At 47.5% G+C, this 11,926-nt stretch overlaps 1 long non-coding RNA gene across 1 annotated transcript in view; it reads right to left on the reverse strand.

The window, feature by feature from the left end:
* Positions 1-1,686: 1,686 nt before the first annotated feature.
* LOC121022930 (uncharacterized) overlaps positions 1,687-11,926 on the reverse strand; it is an 81,961-nt gene continuing 71,721 nt past the window's right edge. The window contains exon 3 of the long non-coding RNA XR_005787176.1: positions 1,687-2,818. This is a non-coding gene — a long non-coding RNA (uncharacterized LOC121022930). The remainder of the gene's footprint in view (positions 2,819-11,926) is intronic.

The raw sequence follows: 11,926 nt of genomic DNA on the forward strand, positions 1-11,926 counted from the left end.
GAAGCATAGGATAGTAGCCAAGGGCAAGCAATGTGAGTAGTCCTGCAAACTGGCATGGAATCAGAGAGCCTAGAAGCTAAACTTCCCAACTCTGGAAACGATCTTCAAGACTCTGTCTGCGGGCCCCATGTTTTATAGTCAAAAGTTCCAGAAAGTTGGATTCACAGCCTTAGGACACACAGCCAGGACTGGAAATGAGATACTAACTCCAAGGACTTTTCCTACGGCCCATGCCTTCCTCTTTCTCAGTAAGAGCACATTCTAACCCCCTCCCCCAGGGGAGGAGACTCTCTAAGAGTCTTGGTACAGGATGGAACACCGTTGTTGTTGACATGAATGAGGTGAATAGTGATACTGAAAGCCGTAGTTTTCAGGTTGGTAAATTATACTACATAGTGTAACCTCGGCGAAGAATGACAGCAAGAATGGGAGGGACCCGGAAGCATTAAATTCAGGGCAGTAGATGCGATTAAGCAAAATTATGTGTGGAACTATTTGCTACTGAACGAAGAACAGAAATAAAATGCCAAAAAAAAAAAAAAAAAAAAAAAAAAAGGAAAATATGTTGCATCATACCCAGAGAAAATACTTGCATTGAGAGCTGTCCTGCCTCTAATTTGTTCTTACCGCAGTGTGGAGCTGTCTGGAAATTGTTAATTCTTGCTGTTAGTAAATTTAACTATATATAACTCTCTCTATATATATCTATATATAGATATACAGATACATATACATGCATATAAACAGATAAATAGACATATAGATAGATATATAGATATAGATATAGATATAGATATAGATATAGATAGATAAATAGATAATTTGGCGAAGCAATGAATGTTTTCTTTACTGAGGGTTCTTTTTGTCAGCAACGCCACCATTGAGAAGAAATTCCAAATTCTTTCTGCCTCAATGTTCCCCTCATTTTATCTTTCAACTGCAAACCATAGCAAGGACTCTGTGACCAAAATCCCTTATGTGATGCATGACAACAGAGGCCTCAGCTGGCGGTGACTCACCCAAGGGCTCGTGGCTGTTATGAGGTGTGACTGAGCAGGTGACGCATTGAGATGTGACAAGGACATACGTAAAGAGACACGGGGATGGACTTTTCTCAGAATCCTCTGCTTCTCAAGGGCTGGGCTTCTACAACCAGCTCAGATAAATCCCAGGCTGGCATGTCGTGGAGAATCGCTGTTATAACATCCAACTGACCCGTCTGTCCAGGCTTCAATCCCCCGACGACTGTCCCCAGTTATTTAAACAGCAAGCGCCAAAAGTTACCAAGACAAAGCAGACCCTCCAGGAAGAGGGGCCGGATATTACTTCTTCTGAGACCCAGTGTCCTTCCTACCATGACAGGCTCTCTGATGCCCAACACCCCCACCCCCATTCCTGTTTTACTTTCCCAGGGCTGCCTAAACCAATTCTCACAAACCGGGTGGCTTAAAAAACAGGACCTTACTGTCTCACGGTTCTGGAGGCCAGACATTAGCAATGAACGTGTCACCAGAGCCACGTTCCCCTGAAGCCTACAGGGAAGCATCCTTCCTCGCCTCTCCTCATGTCCAGAGTTTGCCAGGAGTCCCTGGCCCCTTGGCTGGCAGGTATACCCTTCCACCCCCCACCACTGAGCTTCCTGTCTCTCTCTCCTCCCGAGTGCCTTGGTCACTGGACGAAGGACTCACCCCCACTCCAACACGCTCCCTTCTTACCTTCACAGACCACGCTTGCGATGACCCTGTTTCCAAATAAGGCCACGTTCTGAGGTTCTGGAGGCTAGGACTTTACCGTATCTGTTCGAGGGGGTACGGTTCCACGTGTGATGGCGCCACACCTCTCTGGTGGCCCTCACCCACCGCGGGGTGTGGCCGTACCGAAACGCCACGCACCCTGCCTTCACAGGATACCCTGTTTTCTAGCTTGGCCAGCACTTCTGGTCACTTTTCGGCAGCCCTTTGCCCTGAGAAATCTGTACGTTCGCCAAGTGACGCCTCAAGAGGGCAGCGCAGAGGAGGGTCTGGACAGTCTTCAGATGCAAACTTGCACAAATCCACAGCTCATCCAGCAGCCGCTCTTGTTAAGAAACGTGGTTAGGTCCACCGCAGTCACATGACAGAGGCCACAGGGCAGAAGGCTTTCCGGAGGCACGTTCCGCCTGCCCGTTGGCCGTGCCCTGCAAGCAGGACACCTGCCCTGGGCTCCTCTCAGGTCAGCTGCGTGCAGCACGGCTCACGCTAACGGGCCACGCGTGGTGTGCCGGGGCCGTGCTGGGGTGGTCACTGAGCAGTGGTCGGACTCAGCCATTCCCCTCAGGGAGCCCTCAGTCTAGAAGACAAGTCACATAATGATGTGTGATGGGATGCATTTTATAAATGAAGCACTGAAAGATTAATTTTGCATTCAGAATAAGAAAGGAAACTGGAGAAATGCATTTTATCTGGATCTGAAAGTCAGGAGGAGGTAGCAGAGGAAAGTCCAGTTTGGCCATGATGGGGAAGCCGGTGGGTGACTGGACAAAATAGGAAAAACAGCTCTTTAAGGCCGTGGGACACATCCAATACAAGGCTGCAATCCTGGTGAGAGAGGAAGCACGGGAAGTGAGTCCCACCTTCACAGCAGCTTCCTGGTGTGGGGGGAGAGGGCCTGGGAAGGAGACCGCAGTGTCACTGGGCAGAGGAAATCCTCGCTGAGGTTCTTAAGATGGCTGGATGGGGTGGCCGGGCACTGGTGAGGGGCCACAGAAAGCGGAAGCATAGACGTCTGCGGACATAGCCCCCGAGATCCTTGGCGAGCTCCAACCCATGCACAGGGCCATCTACAGAAAGGACAGCAAAGACAGTTACACGGAACCTAAGTGCCGGGCAGAAACGAAAAGTCACACGATGTGTGGAGAAGTTGGAATTGGTGCCTCGCCCAAGAGTAGAGACCTTGGTGAGTTACCCAGTTGTGACTCTAGCAAGTCCGCTCTGTAGTAAAAGAAAAACCCGATCAAACACTCCTTAACTAAGACTGAAACCAAGTCTTAACAAGACAAAAGTGACTCACTTTTACGTAATTTAACCTCCTGCCAAAATGAAACTCAACACTCTTCGGAGGAAGATAACGTAATACAGACACGCTACAATATAGAGCCCACAGTCTCCAGCTGGCAGCAGAAAACTCACCAGATGTCATGACGCGTAGGAAAATGTGACTTCTAACAAAGAAATGAGTTACCAGAAATAGATCGAGCTTTGGTAGCTTGTATAGTTTTTATGGATTTGCCGATGTTTTCTTCTGCTCTCAAGCCCAGCCAGTTAAGTCTTCATTTCTGGTATTTTGAAATTCAATTCTACATTTTTCAACGTGGTAGAATTTCCTCTTTCTTCCCTTCCTCCCTCTGTTTTCTCCTCCCTCCCTCCCTCCCTTCCTGCCTTCCTTCTTGTTTTTCTTGCTGAAACGTTCCATCTTCTTGCCTAATTTGATCATTCTCCCATTAGGTCTTCAACATATTTGAAAGAGCCATTACCAGTCCTTGTCTGTTAATTCCAAAATCTGAGTGATTTTCTGACTCTGCTTCTATTGTCAAATTTTTCTTTGGATCGTGGGTCACATTTTCCTCCTCCACGTAATACATGGATGTTTTTATTGCATGCTGGAGCAGTAGAAACGGAGGCGGAGAACATTCTCCCCTAGGAAAGTTCCTGTTTGCTCCGCCAGGCAACTGGAATAAGGCTCTGCTGTCTTCAAGCCAAGGAGGAGATGATCTGGGTTGGAGCTGGGCAGCCTCTACTGGCTTCTGTTCACCTCTGGCGTCTCGAGAGTGGGTTCAGACATCACTCCCTCTCCATAAGCACTTCCGTGTCTCCACATCACATGGTCGTGAGCAATTTCTCTATGTTTCAATCCAGCATTCTGCTTTCTGCATCACATTTTATTCAGTGAAAATCCTGCAGTGCAGAATTTTTTGGGTCATCGTGCTTGCTTCGTGTTGTGGATCCTTCTCCTGCAGGGTCATTACTTATTCAGCTATTTTCTCCTGAGCCTGCAACACACCAGTGCCTACTTCGGGCTCCTTCTCCCCAGTGTTTCCAGACTTGGCGGACGGCCTGCGGGGATAAAGTGACTGCTTGCGTCTGCCTACCTGGGAAGGCTTTGTTCCGGTATGGAAGATATTTTAGCCCCTCTCTTCATATCCAATGCTCTTTTAGCTGAAATTTTAAAATTTAACCTATGTTTCTTCAATGTTACAGCAAGACCTGTGACCTCTTTTTATGAGTTTCTACGTCCTCACTAGATGTAGAATTCACCTGGCAGCGTCTTAACTTGGGAATACCCAAGATCCCCAAATTTGTCTTCAACTGTCCCCTAGTAGATACGATGACCATACGTGGAAAGTGAGCTAAAGCTGTATTTTCAGAAATTAAAAATTTCTTTAATGTCTTATTTATTTTTGAGAGAGAGAGAGAGAGAGAGAGAGAGAGAGAGAGAATGAGTGGGGGAGGGGTGGAGAGAAAGAGACACATGCAGAATCTGAAACGGGCTCCAGGCTCTGAGATGTCAGCACAGAGCCTGACGTGGGGCTCGAACTCAGGAACAACGAGATCATGACCCAGGCTGAAGTCGAACGCCCAACCTATTGAGCCACCCAGGTGCCCCGATTTTCAGAACTTTTATCCCCGTGTCCTCATACATAGGATCAGCGGGATTGGGGTTGAAAGCAGGACTGGAACGTATCAGATTTTCTCAGTTTCATCCACCTCCAGGGCCCTCTGCTGCTTGCTTTACAGGTTAACCGTGAGCCATCACTGCGTCGCAGGACGTGAGCACATCAAAATCCCTCACCACCTGCTTATCTTTTAGAGACTGCTCCTAGAACAGGTTAGTGACCAGCAAGGCTGCTTTCTCCCACCAACTGTGGCCAGCTCCCTATGGGCACGGGCAGTTCATGAGGGCGGCCATAGCTTACTCCCAAGCTGCAGAATGTGGATATGGTTTCGTCAGTAGGGCCGAAGTGAGTTATCCCGGAAGTATGTCGGCAGTAGTCGTAAGCAGATCCACAAACCTCCTGCTTTGTCTGATAGACTTTTCCAAAGCCTGGTGGTTTTCCATGAAGACTTTTATTTGTTTATTTTGAGATAGAGAGAGAGCAGGGGAGGGGCAGAGAGAAAGGGAGAGAGAGAATCCCAAGCAGGCTCCCCGCTGTCAGCACAGAGATCAACGTGGGGGCTCAAAACCACCAACCATGAAATCATGACCTGAACCAAAATCAGGGATCAGTCACTCAACTGACGGAGCCCCCCAGGTGCCCCTGGACATCTATATATTCTTAAAGTTTAGAATTATAACATAGGTGAAAATCCAAACATGGTATTCATCAGATAGTGGAAATTGTTTCTCTTACTTATTTATCTGGATCCACTGTCTTTCTGCATTTCTACCTCCATTTACTGAAAAGTTAGTGAAAAAGTGACAGGACAATATCTTAACAACTGACTCAAAGGCTTTCAGTCATGGAACTGCTGTGGATTCGCTGGAGTATCATGCACCCTAAATGACTTTTCTATTTTCTTTTTGTAATGTTTATTTATTTCTGAGACAGAGAGAGACAGAGCATGAGTGGGGGACGGGCAGAGAGAGAGGGAGACACAGAATCCCAAGCAGGCTCCAGGCTCTGAGCTGTCAGCACAGAGCCCGACGCGGGGCTCGAACCCACAGACCGTGAGACCGTGACCTGAGCCGACGCTGGACGCCCAACCGACTGAGCCACCCAGGCGCCCCACCTAAATGACTTTTCTGAGCTTCGATTTCCTCATCACATTAAACAAGAATCAGACGAGAGAGTCTGTGAAAACACATGTGGGCACATACTAGGTGCTCAGCAATGTCAGCCTCATCTGAGTGTCTGTGTTGATTTCAAACGAATTGCTTTGCTTTATGTAGCTTTCAGAAGGATGTCCCCTTCTACCTCTGGATACTAATTGCCTTTTCAGATTACGTATCTCATTAAGCTTTGTATATCTTCATTTCTAGCACTGGCGGTAATTGAGTGTTCAGTCATTGTTATACTCACTATCCTGACAACGTTTATTAAAATGAAGCAATTAAGTATTGTCTTAAATGGAGTTTAGAGGTAGGGCTCATTAGACTCAGGCTCATTACAATTAACTCAAATGATAAATGCAAAATTATGTCATCCCAGCTCAACCCAGGAAATTGGTTCCGCTGTATTTCTCCGAGCTGGCTCTCCTTCCTCACATAACAGCGAAACTAGTTTGGAACATTTTAGTGAAACACGTATTCATTAAAAGGATGTTATTAAAAATGTAAAGCCCCAAATTGGCTCACAGGGGTTCCTGCGCCATTAACATCTGAACCCTGGCGTACCTTCCTTCTCAGGCTGCCACATAATTGGGCTCGGGGGCTCCCTTAAGCGGGAGAAAAGAAGGAAACCGGCCCAGCTTCAAGTGGCCTGAGCGTGAATTCACGTTTGTCTGCGCAGGCAGTGCATCCCCTTTGTACACAGCGGTAGGACCGGCGGGGCAGAAAGACGGCCTTCCTGCAGTGGATTCGCTTCAGGGAACCCGTGGCCCTCCACCTCACCCGGCCACTGTGGAGGACTGCTCCCTTCCCAGGCTGTCCGCCTTAGGCTGAGGAGTTAGACAGTCTTACTCTGTTCAGTTTATTCCGAACAGGTCCTGAGAAAAGGAAATGGAAAGAGAGAGGGGTCCCACCCCTTCCAAGTCAGCTGACAGGAAACTTCCGGAAAGATGTCATTCCAGAGTGACCCTGACCTCAGGGTCAGACGGACTGTGCATCACCCCTGGAGGTGCCAACTGTTTCCTGTGTGATCCTCCAGAGTCACAGCTTCACAGAGCCCCACCTTTGTGGCCTGAAAATGGAAATAATGCGTACTACTGCCGACTCTGGGAGTAGGTGAGATAAAGGAGAACCCTCAGCACAGTCTCCAGCACATATGACAGGGAGGGCAAGTATTTCCTTGGCCCCTGGCTTCTCCGGGCTGTACCAAACATTCCTTATGGTCTGAAAGATACAATATGGATGCTGTGTGCATTGGATGTATTCGAATATCTGGCACATGTAGCCCTTCTATATAATATCTTATTTTTGCCTCTGTCATCTGGATGATTGTGTGCTTTGCTGTTTGATTCAGATGATAAGGCCTCCCCAGTACGGCCCCTGAAGTCTCTCTAATAATCAGATGGCAAATTAAAATATCTTTGCCTCTCAGGGACCCCGATGTGATTGTGAACTGAGAAAAAAAGAAGACCAAAATCTTGCTTTCCAACGGCAACGCTGAATATGAAACAGGCAGGAGAGGTATTTGGGGGTTGGGGGTGGGAGACCGTATCAGCCAACAGAACCACAGCCACAGCACAGTTGAAAATAACCAGGTTTGGTATTTTCTTTCACGTTCAAAGCATCTACCATTCGATAGTCTAGGGTTTTGAATGAAGTGGTTCAATAATGCCATCCGGGTCTCAGGGTCTTTGTTTCTTTCTTCTCTGCTCTTACTCACTGCTTGTCTTTTATCCTGGTGTTTGCTGCCTCGTTGTTACAATGTTCGGTGGAGCCCAGGGAATAAGCCTGTGTTTTAGATCCAAGAGAGGATGAGAAGGCAAGAATGAACCAGTTCTATCTCTCTAAAGAGAGGCAGTCTTTGTCCTCCACCAAGACTCATGAAACGGATAATCCCTGAGCCTCAAAGAGGGAATGATGTTTGGCCAAACATACGAGACCACGTCCACACTGCAGGGCCACGCGGCTCCGAGGAGTGGCGGTCCCCGTGCGATGGTGCCTGTGGCACCTGGTGGTCTGCCCTCGGCGGTTACGGCCCGGGGCCATACCAGCCATGCCCTTTACCTTGTGCATTTACATTTCGCGTCTCACCTTCTTTGCATTTTGCTCCGTGGGGGATCGAGCTTAGGAGAGGAGATAAGGAAACACTTGGGGTGTGGCAGTGTGCGAAGCCTGGGTTAAGCGTCTGGGAGCCTGTTGTGATCCAGTGGAGACACAGAGCTCAAACAGCTACAGCAAGTGCCTTTGGACAATGGACCTGAATCGCTCATCCACACCCAACCGAGGGCACCAGGAAAGAAAGCCACTACGGTAAAGAGAAGGAACAGCGTCCTCAGAACATGAGGCCCTGGAAGAGGAGACACATCCAGAATGCTGGAATAAGGACCTGAACCCCCACCCCCCCCCACCCCATAAAAGAAACGGAACCCCGGCAAAAATCGTCGAAAGAAACATTATTTTTAAAGCTCTGGAGTTTTAAAAACCCTGATTGTTGCGTCGCAACCATCCAAGGAGTGTTCACCCAACAACGAGGTTGGAGTCTCGCTCACAAAGAACAGTGAGCCTGTGGTGGGTTAACTTGAACCGTCCCATCCCCCAGTCACCAACAGCCTGAACAGCAGCTGAATACGCCCACCAGGAGGACTTGTCTTGTCTGGCCTGATTCCGAGCTCTCTCAGGGCCAACAGTGCTTTCTCTGGAGACGTGTGTGGAAAACATCCCAGCGACGGGTGACCTTACGCTGCTTGAGGCAGTGATAACCATTAGAACAAAGAAGAGCCTGGCTGAAAAATTAAAGGAGAAGCGAGGGAGCGGGATGGGCAGGCTGTGAAAAGCTCCAACACACCCCGGGGATCACAAAGGCCCGGACTCCCGGCCCCCCCCCCCCCCCGGCCAGCAGGAAGTGAAGGCTAAGGCAGGGCTGTAGGTCCCCGAGGGAGGAAGTCGTGGAAGGCAAAGGCGGAAAGACATGTTGGTTCAGGGTGTTCAAGGACACACTGGCATCTCCGGAAATGTCTGTCCAGCCATTAGCCGACCATGAAGCCAACAGCAGAGGCTTCCGAGGCCCCACGCGACAGAGCGCTGACGTCATCAAATTAGTTCACAAAGTCCCCAAACAGAGGCAGTAGCAGCAGCAGTGACAAAAGCCAACGATAATGACAAGCCCTAGGATGAGGGAAATACAGCTTTCAGAGCTACCCCAGCAGAATACCAAAGTTGGTCCGCACTGAAAAAGAAATTAGGAGAAAAGCAGCGGGGGAGGCCCAAGCACGTACGGTGGTGTAACACAGGAAAAGAAGCCGTCACCCGAAACCGTCCCCGAGGATGCCCAGATATGGGGCTCCTCGGACCGAAAATTTCAATCGCTTGTTTTCAATATGTATTTTTTAAATTTTTCATTTATTTCATTTCATTCATTTTTGACAGACAGAGAGACAGAACATGAGCAGGGGAGGGGCAGAGAGAGACACACACACACACACACACACACACACACGCACACACAGAATCCGAAGCAGGCTCCAGGCTCCGAGCTGTCAGCACAGAGCCCAACACGGAGCTCAGACTCACAGACCACGAGATCATGACCTGAGCCGAAGTCGGACACCTAACCGACTGAGCCACCCAGGAGCCCCTTAAATATTTTCAATCAACTAAAAGAAGCCATATCCAAATAATTGAAGCAAAGTATGAGAATAATTCCTATCTAAATAATTACAAATAGATATACAGAGAGATTTTTTAATTTAATTAAAAAAAATTTTTATTTATTTTGAGAGAGAGAGAAAGAGAGAGAGTAAACAAGGGAGGGTCAGAGAGAGAGGGAGAGAGAATCCCAAGCAGGCTCCACAGTGTCCCTGAGCCCTCCTCGGGGCTCGATCTCAGGAACTTTGAGCAGAAACTGACAGAGCCACGCAGAGGCCTCTCCCTCTTCCGCTTTTAAGGAGCCTTGTGATTACACTGCACCTACACAGGTAATCCAGGGTAATTTCACATTTTCTGACCAGCTGATTGGCAACTTTCCCTTTTACCACGGAGCAAAACATATTCTCAGGTTACATGGACAGTTTTGATCGGGGGCACTGTTCTGCGTACCACAATACCCAAGATGACTGAAGACACATATTTGTACAAACATCTGTACAGGAATGTTCACAGCAGAGTTATTCATAATAGCCCCAAACTGCGAACAGCCCCAATGTCCATCCACTAATAAATGGGGAAGCAAAACATGGAATTTTATTCATAGACAGGAATGAAGTACTTTTAGATGCTACGGTATGGATATAACTTGAGAACATTATCTAATTAAAGGAGCCAGTCACAAAAAGGCCATATATTGTACAATTCCATTTATACGAAGTGTTCAGAACAGACAGATCCTCTGGAAGATGAAGTATAGTAGTGATGATCAGGAACTGGGGAGTGATGGCCAATGAGCACGGGGTTTCTTTCTGGGCTGATGAAAATGTTCTGAGGTTAGACAGTGGTGATGCTCACACGACTCAGCCAGTGCACTAAATGGCATTGAACTGTACCCATTAAAAGGGTGAGTTTTATGGTATGTTAATTGTAGCTCAATAAAGCTGTTACTGAAACATTTGAAGCCTTTGAGAAAATTTGCAGACCAGAACATTCTGACTGAGTCCCCCGGACAGATTCTCGCAGAAGAACTGGAAACACTCACTAAGCATCTGCTGTGCTCGTGTCCACTGGGATGGGTCACTTGTGACTTACCTCTCATACTCAATGGGAGGCCACACTGTGTAGAGTTCAAGAGCATCAGTTTTACTGTTGCTGTTGTTATTTTGTGTTTTATTGGGTTTTTTTTTTTTTTTTGAAGTCAGGCAAGCTAAAGTTTGGGCCCTAGCTCAGCAATTACTAACTCAAGAACTCTGGTGAGTTATTTTGCTGTTAGTTTTTTCTCCTCTGAATGAGGTTTAAATAACTGTGAGCCCTCCCTCACGAATCTGCTGTGTAGATTGAGTAAAAGTATGTATTTATAGCATATGTTCTCAGAAGAGGTGATATTGCCCCCCAGGGAGTGAAAATTGGTTCCTGGAAGGACAAAAAAAAATTTCAGATGTTATGATGGTGTCTGTCCCTCTGAAACTCAGCCCCAGCTGACGAAACCGTATTCCTAAAGCTGGAAAGGGCAATTAAGGAAATAAATGTCTACAAAGGCTTCTTTGGAGGGTGATCTTATTGGCTCATTGGAAGCCCTCAAGGTTCACGGTTATTTTCCATCATGGCGGAGTCTCCTTCTCTACTCTTAGACTGAAACAAACTGTTGTGTCCAAGTTACAGGCTGCTGGGTCATCTGGAGAAGGAAGAGGAATCTGCCCACAACCCAAACCCTGTATTTCCAAGAATGTGCCATTCGACTGGAGACATAGAAAAAGAAACAAGGAAAGCAAATCTATCCAATGACTATTCCTCTCCTTCCCTCACGTCAATGAACCTGAGGTTACTTCTACTAAAAGCTACACTGTGTGTGTTAATTGTTCTAAACCACTCTGCCCTGCCTTCAGATGGGACTCGTGACTGATGATGAAGTCCAGATTCACTTTGCCCATCACGTAGGCTGGGCCGAGTAAAGGCAAGCCTGTGGAGCGTCCCTCTCCCTGGCGTCCTCAGAGGACCCTCTGCTACCGTCAGTGTCCTCTCTCCATTCAAGGTCCCGGGACTGCCTCTCTCCCCCAACTCCCCACTTAGCCAAGTGGATCCCAAAGGTTGTTAAAGATGGAATGTGGGCATCAAACATAAAGAAAGTTAAACATTTTAATAGGAATTGGATTGCTGTACTTACTAGGGCCTTCACATGTATAAACCAAAGTCTTCATGGATGTTTTCAGAGTCAAACCCTTCACTCTCCATTGATGACTTCATTTCTTTAACAACTTACCTCCAAGAATACTAGAGTCTGGTTTAAAAAATTGAATGGAGTGAAAGATGCGTCCTTTTACAATGAACAAATATTTATCAAGTCTTAGCTGTGTGCAGGCCTTCTCCTAGGCACTAGGGTTAGAGAGATGAGCAGGGCAATTATACCCTTGAGTCTATGGGACTCACATTCTTGTGTGTGTGTGTGTGTGTGTGTGTGTGTGTGTGTGTGTGTGTGTGT

The sequence above is a fragment of the Herpailurus yagouaroundi genome, unplaced genomic scaffold (genome assembly GCF_014898765.1).
Source record: "Herpailurus yagouaroundi ecotype Mexico unplaced genomic scaffold, PumYag 483, whole genome shotgun sequence".
Lineage (NCBI taxonomy): Eukaryota > Metazoa > Chordata > Mammalia > Carnivora > Felidae > Herpailurus > Herpailurus yagouaroundi.